This window comes from Bombyx mori, chromosome W, assembly GCF_030269925.1.
Source record: "Bombyx mori chromosome W, ASM3026992v2".
Classification (NCBI taxonomy): Eukaryota; Metazoa; Arthropoda; class Insecta; order Lepidoptera; family Bombycidae; genus Bombyx; species Bombyx mori.
In genome coordinates, this window is record NC_085135.1 from 9,221,099 (window position 1) to 9,231,651 (window position 10,553).

Genomic DNA, 10,553 nt, shown 5'->3' on the forward strand with positions numbered 1-10,553 from the left:
CGTATTAGGAGGAGGAATCTCACACCCCCGATTACTCTCTTTAGTCAATCCATACCCTGGGCCAGGAAGGTCAAGTACCTGGGCGTTACCCTGGATGCATCGATGACATTCCGCCCGCATATAAAATCAGTCCGTGACCGTGCCGCGTTTATTCTCGGTAGACTCTACCCCATGATCTGTAAGCGGAGTAAAATGTCCCTTCGGAACAAGGTGACACTTTACAAAACTTGCATAAGGCCCGTCATGACTTACGCGAGTGTGGTGTTCGCTCACGCGGCCCGCACACACATAGACACCCTTCAATCTCTACAATCCCGCTTTTGCAGGTTAGCCGTCGGAGCTCCGTGGTTCGTGAGGAACGTTGACCTACACGACGACCTGGGCCTCGAATCTATCCAGAAATACATGAAGTCAGCGTCGGACCGATACTTCGATAAGGCTATGCGTCATGATAATCGCCTTATCGTAGCCGCCGCTGACTACTCCCCGAATCCTGATCATGCAGGAGCCAGTCACCGTCGACGCCCTAGACACGTCCTTACGGATCCCTCAGATCCAATAACGTTTGCACTAGACGCCTTCAGCTCTAGGAGCAGGCTTAGGGACCTCGGTAACCGTACTCGTCGAACTCGACAAAGAGTTCGCCGTGCAACCTAACCCATGAATCAGCTCGCTGAGTTTCTCGCCGGATCTTCTCAGCGGGTCGCGATTCCGATCCGGTAGTAGATTCATTCGCGAAGCAGCTACTCTTGAGTTGTTAGGTCTCCTTCGGAGGCGCTCGGGTAGCTGTTAGCAAATCCCACCCCTCCTGGCTGAGCCTTTGCTCGCCCACCTGTCCTGGTGAAACTGGAAAGGCCTCCGGGCCACCAGTAATCCTTCAATCATAAAAAAAAAAAAAAAGTCGCTCTCCAGCCTACCCCCGAGGGTAAGAAAATCTTTAACACACAGACCGTCTGTAGGCTCTCTGGTATCGCTGTCGAAGCCCCCCATAAAAAAGGCACTCCTAGCCAGTGCCATAACTGTCAATTGTATGGGCACTCTTCCCGTAACTGTCACGCGCGCCCCCGATGCGTCAAATGTTTAGGCGATCACGCCACGGCCCTATGCACTCGCGATCAAAAAACCGCGACGGAACCGCCTAGCTGCGTCCTGTGTCGAACACAGGGTCACCCCGCAAATTACCGCGGATGCCCCCGAGCCCCGAAAATAAATCGCCGTGTCGCCCGCCAAAACCGCCTCCGAGCTTCCGGCCCAGACATCAAAGCCTCGGCACCCTCTGTGTCGCAGGCTAAGCCAGCGTTCGTTCCGGCGCCGGTGCCCAGTGTCTCGGCCTGGGCGAAACCGCTGCCGCACACGTACAACTCCCTCCTCCGCGATTCGTCCCGCCCCCGCGACTCGTCCCTCTCCCGCGACTTGCCCTCCGACCGCGTCCGAAAATCTCGCTTTAGCGATCGACTTCTTTCAGTCGATCAACTTTGAGCGCGTTAACGCTTTGGGCGACGCCATTCGCGCTGCCTCCACTGCACAACACTTTATCGCCGTTGTGCAGGAATACGCCGACGTATACGCGTCATTAAATACGTACGTCCTCCCCTCACTCCGCCGGTAATCAATGGCGTATATAAGTAGAATAAAGCCCCTATCCGTGACGATAGGATTTTTTAACGCTTACGGTCTCGCAAATCAACGTGATCAGGTTTCTGACTTTTTGCGTGACCATCAAATTGATATCTTTTTAGTGCAGGAGACCCTACTTAAGCCCGCGCGCCGTGACCCTAAAATCGCGAACTATAACATGGTCAGGAACGACAGGCTCTCTGCTCGTGGTGGTGGTACCGTCATTTACTATAGAAGAGCCCTGCATTGCGTCCCGCTCGATCCTCCCACGCTCGCTAAAATCGAAGCATCAGTGTGCCGAATCTCACTGACGGGACACGCGCCGATCGTTATCGCGTCCGTTTATCTTCCACCGGATAAGATCGTTCTAAGCAGTGATATCGAGGCGCTGCTCGGTATGGGGAGCTCTGTCATTCTGGCGGGCGACCTAAATTGTAAACACATCAGGTGGAACTCACACACCACAACCCCGAATGGCAGGCGGCTTGACGCGTTAGTCGATGATCTCACCTTCGATATCGTCGCTCCGCTAACCCCGACTCACTACCCGCTAAATATCGCGCATCGCCCGGATATACTCGACATAGCGTTATTAAAAAACGTAACTCTGCGCTTACACTCGATCGAAGTAGTTTCACAGTTAGATTCAGACCACCGTCCCGTCGTTATGAAGCTCGGTCGCGCTCCCGATTCCGTTCCCGTCACCAGGACTGTGGTGGATTGGCACACGCTGGGCATCAGCCTGGCTGAATCTGATCCACCATCGCTCCCGTTTAACCCGGACTCTACCCCGTCTCCTCAGGATACCGCTGAAGCCATAGACATCTTAACATCACACATCACCTCGACATTAGATAGGTCATCGAAACAAGTTATAGCGGAGGGCTTCCTTCACCGCTTCAAATTGTCCGACGATATTAGGGAACTCCTTAGAGCTAAGAACGCCTCGATACGCGCCTACGACAGGTATCCTACCGCGGAAAATCGTATTCGAACGCGTGCTCTACAACGCGACGTAAAGTCTCGCATCGCCGAAGTCCGAGATGCCAGATGGTCTGATTTCTTAGAAGGACTCGCGCCCTCCCAAAGGTCTTACTACCGCTTAGCTCGTACTCTCAAATCGGATACGGTAGTAACTATGCCCCCCCTCGTAGGCCCCTCAGGCCGACTCGCGGCGTTCGATGATGACGAAAAAGCAGAGCTGCTGGCCGATACATTGCAAACCCAGTGCACGCCCAGCACTCAATCCGTGGACCCTGTTCATGTATAATTAGTAGACAGTGAGGTAGAACGCAGAGCTCCTTGCCACCCTCGGATGCGTTACTACCCGTCACCCCGATAGAAGTTAAAGACTTGATTAAAGACCTACGTCCTCGCAAGGCCTCCCGGTTCCGACGGTATATCTAACCGCGTTATTAAACTTCTACCCGTCCAACTCATCGTGATGTTGGCATCTATTTTCAATGCCGCTATGGCGAACTGTATCTTTCCCGCGGTGTGGAAAGAAGCGGATGTTATCGGCATACATAAACCCGGTAAACCAAAAAATCATCCGACGAGCTACCGCCCGATTAGCCTCCTCATGTCTCTAGGCAAGCTGTATGAGCGTCTGCTCTACAAGCGCCTCAGAGATTTCGTCTCATCCAAGGGCATTCTCATCGATGAACAATTCGGATTCCGTACAAATCACTCATGCGTTCAACAGGTGCACCGCCTCACGGAGCACATTCTTGTGGGGCTTAATCGACCAAAACCGTTATACACTGGAGCTCTCTTCTTCGACGTCGCAAAAGCGTTCGACAAAGTCTGGCACAATGGTTTGATTTTCAAACTATTCAACATGGGCGTGCCGGATAGTCTCGTGCTCATCATACGGGACTTCTTGTCGAACCGCTCTTTTCGATATCGAGTCGAGGGAACCCGCTCCTCCCCACGACCTCTCACAGCTGGAGTCCCGCAAGGCTCTGTCCTCTCACCCCTCCTATTTAGCTTATTTGTTAACGATATTCCCCGGTCGCCGCCGACCCATTTAGCTTTATTCGCCGACGACACGACTGTTTACTATTCCAGTAGAAACAAGTCCCTAATCGCGAAGAAGCTTCAGAGCGCAGCGCTAGCCCTAGGATAGTGGTTCCGAAAATGGCGCATAGACATCAACCCAGCGAAAAGTACTGCGGTGCTATTTCAGAGGGGAAGCTCCACACGGATTTCCTCCCGGATTAGGAGGAGGAATCTCACACCCCCGATTGCTCTCTTTAGACAACCCATACCCTGGGCCAGGAAGGTCAAGTACCTGGGCGTTACCCTGGATGCATCGATGACATTCCGCCCGCATATAAAATCAGTCCGTGACCGTGCCGCGTTTATTCTCGGTAGACTCTACCCCATGATCTGTAAGCGGAGTAAAATGTCCCTTCGGAACAAGGTGACACTTTACAAAACTTGCATAAGGCCCGTCATGACTTACGCGAGTGTGGTGTTCGCTCACGCGGCCCGCACACACATAGACACCCTTCAATCCCTACAATCCCGCTTTTGCAGGTTAGCTGTCGGGGCTCCGTGGTTCGTGAGGAACGTTGACCTACACGACGACCTGGGCCTCGAATCAATTCGGAAATACATGAAGTCAGCGTCGGAACGATACTTCGATAAGGCTATGCGTCATGATAATAGCCTTATCGTTGCCGCCGCTGACTACTCCCCGAATCCTGATCATGCAGGAGCCAGTCACCGTCGACGCCCTAGACACGTCCTTACGGATCCATCAGATCCAATAACCTTTGCATTAGATGCCTTCAGCTCTAATACTAGGGGCAGGCTTAGGGACCCCGGTAACCGTACTCGTCGAACTCGACAAAGAGGTCGACGTGCAACCTAACCCATGCATCAGCCCGCTGAGTTTCTCGCCGGATCTTCTCAGCGGGTCGCGATTCCGATCCGGTAGTAGATTCATTCGCGAAACAATTGCTCTTGAGTTGTTAGGTCTCCTTCGGAGGCGCTCGGGCAGTTGTTAGCAAATCCCGCCCCTCTTGGCTGAGCCTTTGCTCGCCCACCTGTCCTGGTGAAACTGGAAAGGCCTTCGGGCCACCAGTAAACTTTCAATCATAAAAAAAAAAAAAAAAGAACTTAATTTCTAAATTTCATGATGATGCAACTAGTGCTCATTTAGGAGTTTTTAAAACTCACAGAAGATTATCACTTAAATACTTCTGGCCGAACATGTACCAAGATGTGGAAAAGTATGTCAAGCAATGTGAAGTCTGTAAACAGTATAAACCTGTTAACACGGCTCGTCCAGGTTTAATGGGCAGTCCCAAAAATATAAATAAACCATTTGAAGGTATTTCAGTAGATATATTCGGCCCTTTACCAACGTCTAAAAATAGAAATAACTATTTACTTGTATGCTCCGACTATTTTAGTAAATATATTTTGTTGCACCCCATGAGGAATGCTACAGGAGTTCATATAGCTAAGTATTCAGAGAAAAATGTCTTTTTGGTACATAGTGTACCGAAATACATATTTATGGACAATGGTCCTCAATTTATTTCTAAACCTTTTAGGGATGTATTAATTAAATACAATATCCCAAATATATTTTACAATCCTAGATATCATCCGCAGGTTAATCAAGCGGAAAGACAGATTAGGAATGTATCGGTTGCAATAGCATCGTATGTGAAGTCAGAACATCGCAATTGGGATGAGAATATTTCTCAAATTCAGTGTGCCTTCAATTCTTCAGTAAATGAGACCACTAAATTTACCCCATTTTTTATAGTTCATGGTAGGGAATATATCGTTGATGGTGAGATTCACGACCACACCAATAATCCTGTCCCGTATTCTCAAATTAAGATCTCCAACGCTTGTTCTCATGGAAATGAGTTAACAGAATTACAAAGCATTTATAATAAGGTCAGCAAACATATACAGTCTGCACACCACCGAAATGCTAAACACTACAACATGAGAAAACGGAACATAGAACTGAGTGTTGGTCAAATTGTGTACAAACGTACTCATTATCTATCGGATGCCGATAAACGGTTTTCCAAAAAGTTTGCTCCAAAATTCCAAAAGTGTGTTATTGTAGCGAAACTTTCTCCTTTGGTTTATACTTTAAAGGATATGTATGGTAAGAATTTGGGTAACTGGCATATCAAGGTCATCTTGAAGTATGATGACTAAAGTGTTTGAATGATGAGTACATCACCTGAATGACAGGTGATGTACGAAGGACAGTATAGTGAAGAAGGATGAATGCGTATGCAAGAGAATTGTTATGTAAGAAATTTGTGTGATGAAGGATGAATGTTAAACACTTTACAAAAACACTTATCATCATAGCAAAACAACTCATCTTCTTTAAGTTCATTTGTTTTAACTAGGCAAATACTTCACTTAAATATTTTTTTTTATAAGAAAGTTTTTTTTTTATGGCTTCTTATAATTAAATACTTCACGTGTAACGCTAGAAAAATTGAATTTAATTTTTTTTAGAAATTAACGCCCTCTAGCGTATACGTGGCGCAGTGTGGGGAAATAATATAATTGTGAAACACTGCTTAGTTCTCTCTTACTCGACACTGCATGGCGTGACTGTGCTATCTTGTCTGTGGTTCGAAGGTGAGATTAGCACAGCACTATGGGCAGAATATTCGAGAACCGTAAGACTATTCATATAAAAGGACAAGTCACTTTGTCCGAAGATTTTTCAATCAACATCTTTCGAGCTGCAGTGAAAGTTTTCTTACGTATTTACCAGAGTCAATTTAACAGTTCCTCGGTGTTTTTTATTCAACCAGGGTCCAAATAACTGGTACATTATATGTACAACAGTTAGGGTGCGGGGTGTCCCGAGGGACCTGGGCGGGCCCCCCGGCGCGCACTCTGCGTGGCCGGGGGCTCCGTCTGTGGGGGAGTTTTGCTGGACTTCCACCGGACGCGTCCGTAGGTGGCGGATAACGGGATCCTCTGGGAACAGTCCCACTCCCACTCGGTATCGTCCGATCTTTTTCGTTGCAAGGATTCTTAGGTGTTAGGGAGGTAGGTTAGGTGTAGGTGTAGGGTAGCCTAGTTAGGCTTTGCAACGAAAGAGATCGGATGACGCGGACCAAAACCAGCAGGGGGAGTTGCGGGCTCTCCACGCCCTTCACTCGCTGAAGGGTGTTCCTTCTGGAGACGCTCGGGCTCCCTCTCTTTTCCCCTTTCTTCCCCCTTTTTGTTTTTCTTCGGGTCACGTCCGACCCGTTTCGGACGTAACCCATGGGAGATGGTGGGCCACTTTTGGCCTGCCTTTCGATGGAGAAGTGAGCCGGCGCTCCTTACGCATCTTCCGGCCGCTGGTCGCCATGTCCCCGGCTTCGGCTACAGGGGCACGCCCTCCAGAGGGGGGTACCGGTATACCGGCGTGGCTTCGTCGTTGTTGCTCCTTTGAGCGTCGGGCGGTGGTTTGCCGTGATGCTCGTTGCACTCGGCGGGCCGCCGGCCAACCCGTAATCCTCACCGCGTGGGGGACGGGGGCCGCTGCCGTGAGGCACGGGGCCGCGAGGACGTAAACCTCTATAAAAAATGCCCCAATCCTAAGCTCTGGTGCCCGGCGATGGGATGAATGGCTGGAGGGAGTCCAGTCCCGAGGGTACCAACCAGACCCCAGGGGACCGACCCCTGGTTAAACAAAAAGGAAATATGACACAATGGCACTTGTTAAAAAGTTATTACCCCAGGAGGGTACCTCCCGCTCCGCGGGGGGAGAATCCCTCCGTGCGGTCGAGGAATCGGCCGCACGCTACCCCACCGTTTCTGGGGGGGGCAAACAATGCCACGACGAAGGGGGCGACAGTACGGGTCGCGTAAGGGATCGAGTTCCCACCGTGCTCCTCGAACGATGCGACAGTCTGTTCTCGCTTCACTCGGCGCGAAGCTCCGCGAGGGGCGACGCGTCCAGTGGGAGGGAGACGCCAGTGCTGTTCGCAGACAGCGCGCAAAAGCGGACTCGGCGGAAGCGGAAGTCGGCTCGACGGCCGGCGTCCTCCGCTCCGTCTGACTCGTCCGAGGGTGAGCCTGCCAGCGCCAAATATATGGCGTTGGCGGAAGGGCCGGCGACTGCTGCGGCGTCGCCCGCCACTGATTTAGAGACTCGTTCTTCTCGCGGACTGGCTGCTGCCTCCTCGGCGCAAGCCAGGGCCGCCCGCCGTGAGGCCAACGAACCTATAAAAAACGGAGAGGTTGAGCATCTGGAGCGCTCCCTTACCGAGGTGGGTCCTTCCGACCCCCTCCGAACATGTGACATCGCCCAGAAATTAGTGGCTGCGGTAGTTAAGAAATCGGCCAAGGGCCTAAAGGGCGACTGCGTGCTGGCCCTAAAATCGGCTACCTCTTCCCTGGAGGAGCAAATGGCGAATGCGGTAAGCCGCACCACCAACGATGAAACGGTGGGTCTACGGGAAACAGTGGACCTGCTGCACGCCCGACTGGCCCAAATGAGTGCCGAAAACGATCGCCTTCGGCAGGAGAACGGGCAGATGAAGGTCGACATGGCTGAGATGCGCACGCTCGTGAACGACTTAGTCGAGAAGCAGTGCAACTCGGCCCCTGCATCTGCTCCGCTCGAAACAGAAGAGGCCAATGAGGCCGAGGAGTTGAGGCGGCGGCTCCTAATATAGGAGGCACGCAGCTCCAACGTGGAGCGCGCGAGACCGCCCCTCGCTCACGAGAGAAAGGGAGAAGCCCCAACACCGGCACCCCGCAGGATCGTGAAGACGACCACCACCTCTAACGCGGTATCAAGGGCCACCAAAACATATGGCGGCCCCAAAACCAAAATGGGCGTAACTCCTGCGGCACGCCCCGCCGCGACTGCTGCTGCGAGGGCAACAACGTCCGCCCCTCCGAAGACACCGGCGTCTGCTCCTGCCCCGTCCCAGCCTGCGAAGGCGGGGCCTGGCAGGAGCCGGACTAAGAAGAAGAGGGGCATCAACGCCGCAAAACCGGCCCCGACCCCACAGCCCCGCCCACTGCCCCCTGCCCCGGCGAATATGGAAGAGGCCTGGACGACGGTAGTGCGGCGTGGGCCTAAGAAAGTGGCGGCGCCTGCTGCGCCGCGTCCCAAGCCCGCCCCTGCGGCCACCGCTCCCCGCCAAGAGGGTCGAGCGGAGCCGAGGGGCCAAAAAGGAAGAGGAGGAGCACGCAGAAAGCCGCGCGCCCCGCGGTCGGCTGCAGTTGTATTGGAGCTGCTGCCGGCCGCCAAAGAAAAGGGGATCACATACCACGACGTGATGACCCAGGCGCGCGGTGGCGTAAATGTGGAAGCCCTCGGCGTGGAGGGTGGCGTCAAGGTCCGGCAGACGGCCAACGGGGCTCGTCTTTTGGAGTGCCCCGGCGAAAACACGAACGCCGCGGCCGAAAAATTGGCGGCCCGGCTTCGAGAAATTCTGCCGGACCCCGAGATGGTGCGCATCGCGCGGCCCGTGAAGATGGGTGAAGTCAAAATCACGGGCCTCGACGAGTGCGCCACGAAGGAGGAGGTCGCCGCGGCCATCGCGTCGCAGGGCAACTGCGCCCTCGCCGACGTCAAAGTCGGGGAACTCCGGGAAACATATTCCGGAACCCGGACGGCGTGGGCGCGTTGCCCCATTGCAACGGCGACCTTCCTGGCCACCCCTCCACAGGGGCGGCCTTCCGACAGCCCAGGAAGGCTGCGCGTGGGCTGGGTAGTGGCCCACGTGCAGCTGCAGGATGCCAGGCCGTGGCGCTGTCTTCGGTGCTTCGGCACCGGCCACGGTCTCGCCAAGTGCCCCTCGACCGTGGACCGCAGCGGCTTGTGTTTCCGCTGCGGCCAACCGGGGCACAAGGCAGCCTCCTGCACCACAGCCGCGCCGCACTGCGTCTTGTGCGACGCGGCCAAAAGGAAGGCCGACCACCGGGCCGGGGGCCCGGCGTGTAAGTCCGCCCCCTCCTCTACAAAAACGAGGAGGGGCGGAAAGAAAAAGAAGCCGGCTGCAAAAAGGGCAGCCGGTGAGTCAGCTCCCGCCGCGGCACCAGAGCAGCCGCAAGGCGGGACAGACGAGGGAGCGATGGACGTAGCCCCGTAATGGGTTGCGTTCATCGCTTCCTCCAAAGTAATTTGAACCACTCCGCCAGGGCACAGGATCTCCTCGTCCACACCATGGCGGAGTGGTCAATCGACGTCGCTGTCGCCGCGGAGCCGTACTTCGTCCCCACCGACCAGGACTGCTGGATCGGGGACGTCGACGGCTCCGTGGCCATCGTACTAAGACAGTCCGCGGCGTTACCCCCCTTGGATATGGTGGCCAGGGGACCCGGGTACGTCGCGGCTAGGATCGACGGGACCGTCGTGATCGGGGTGTACTTTTCTCCGAACAGGAGCCTCGCCGAATTCGAGCGGTTTCTGGGCGGGCTCGAGGCGCTTTTACACCGCCTCGGGTCCCGCCCTATCATCGTCGCGGGGGACCTCAATGCCAAGTGCACGGCTTGGGGTTCCCCCCGCACGGATGCGCGAGGCGAGGCCCTTTCGGAGTGGGCGATCGCGACCGGCCTCTGTCTCCTAAACAGAGGCACGGTCGCGACTTGCGTGCGGTGGAAGGGGGAATCTCACGTGGACGTGACGTTCGCGTCCCCGTCCGCCGTGCGCCGCACCCGCGGCTGGCGCGTACTCGAGGGGGCGGAGACGCTCTCGGACCACAGATACGTCCGATTCGAGCTCTCCGCCTCCTCCTTGTCGTCGTCAGCCGCGGGCGCCCGCGGCGAGGAGGAGCTCCCGCAAGGTGCGCCCCGTTCGTTCCCCAGGTGGGCCTTGAAACGGATGAACAAGGAGTTGCTGATGGAGGCGGCCGCTGTTGCTGCGTGGGCGCCAAACCCCGCGCGGCTCGCGGACGTGGATGCGGAGGTCGACTGGTTCCGGGGCACCA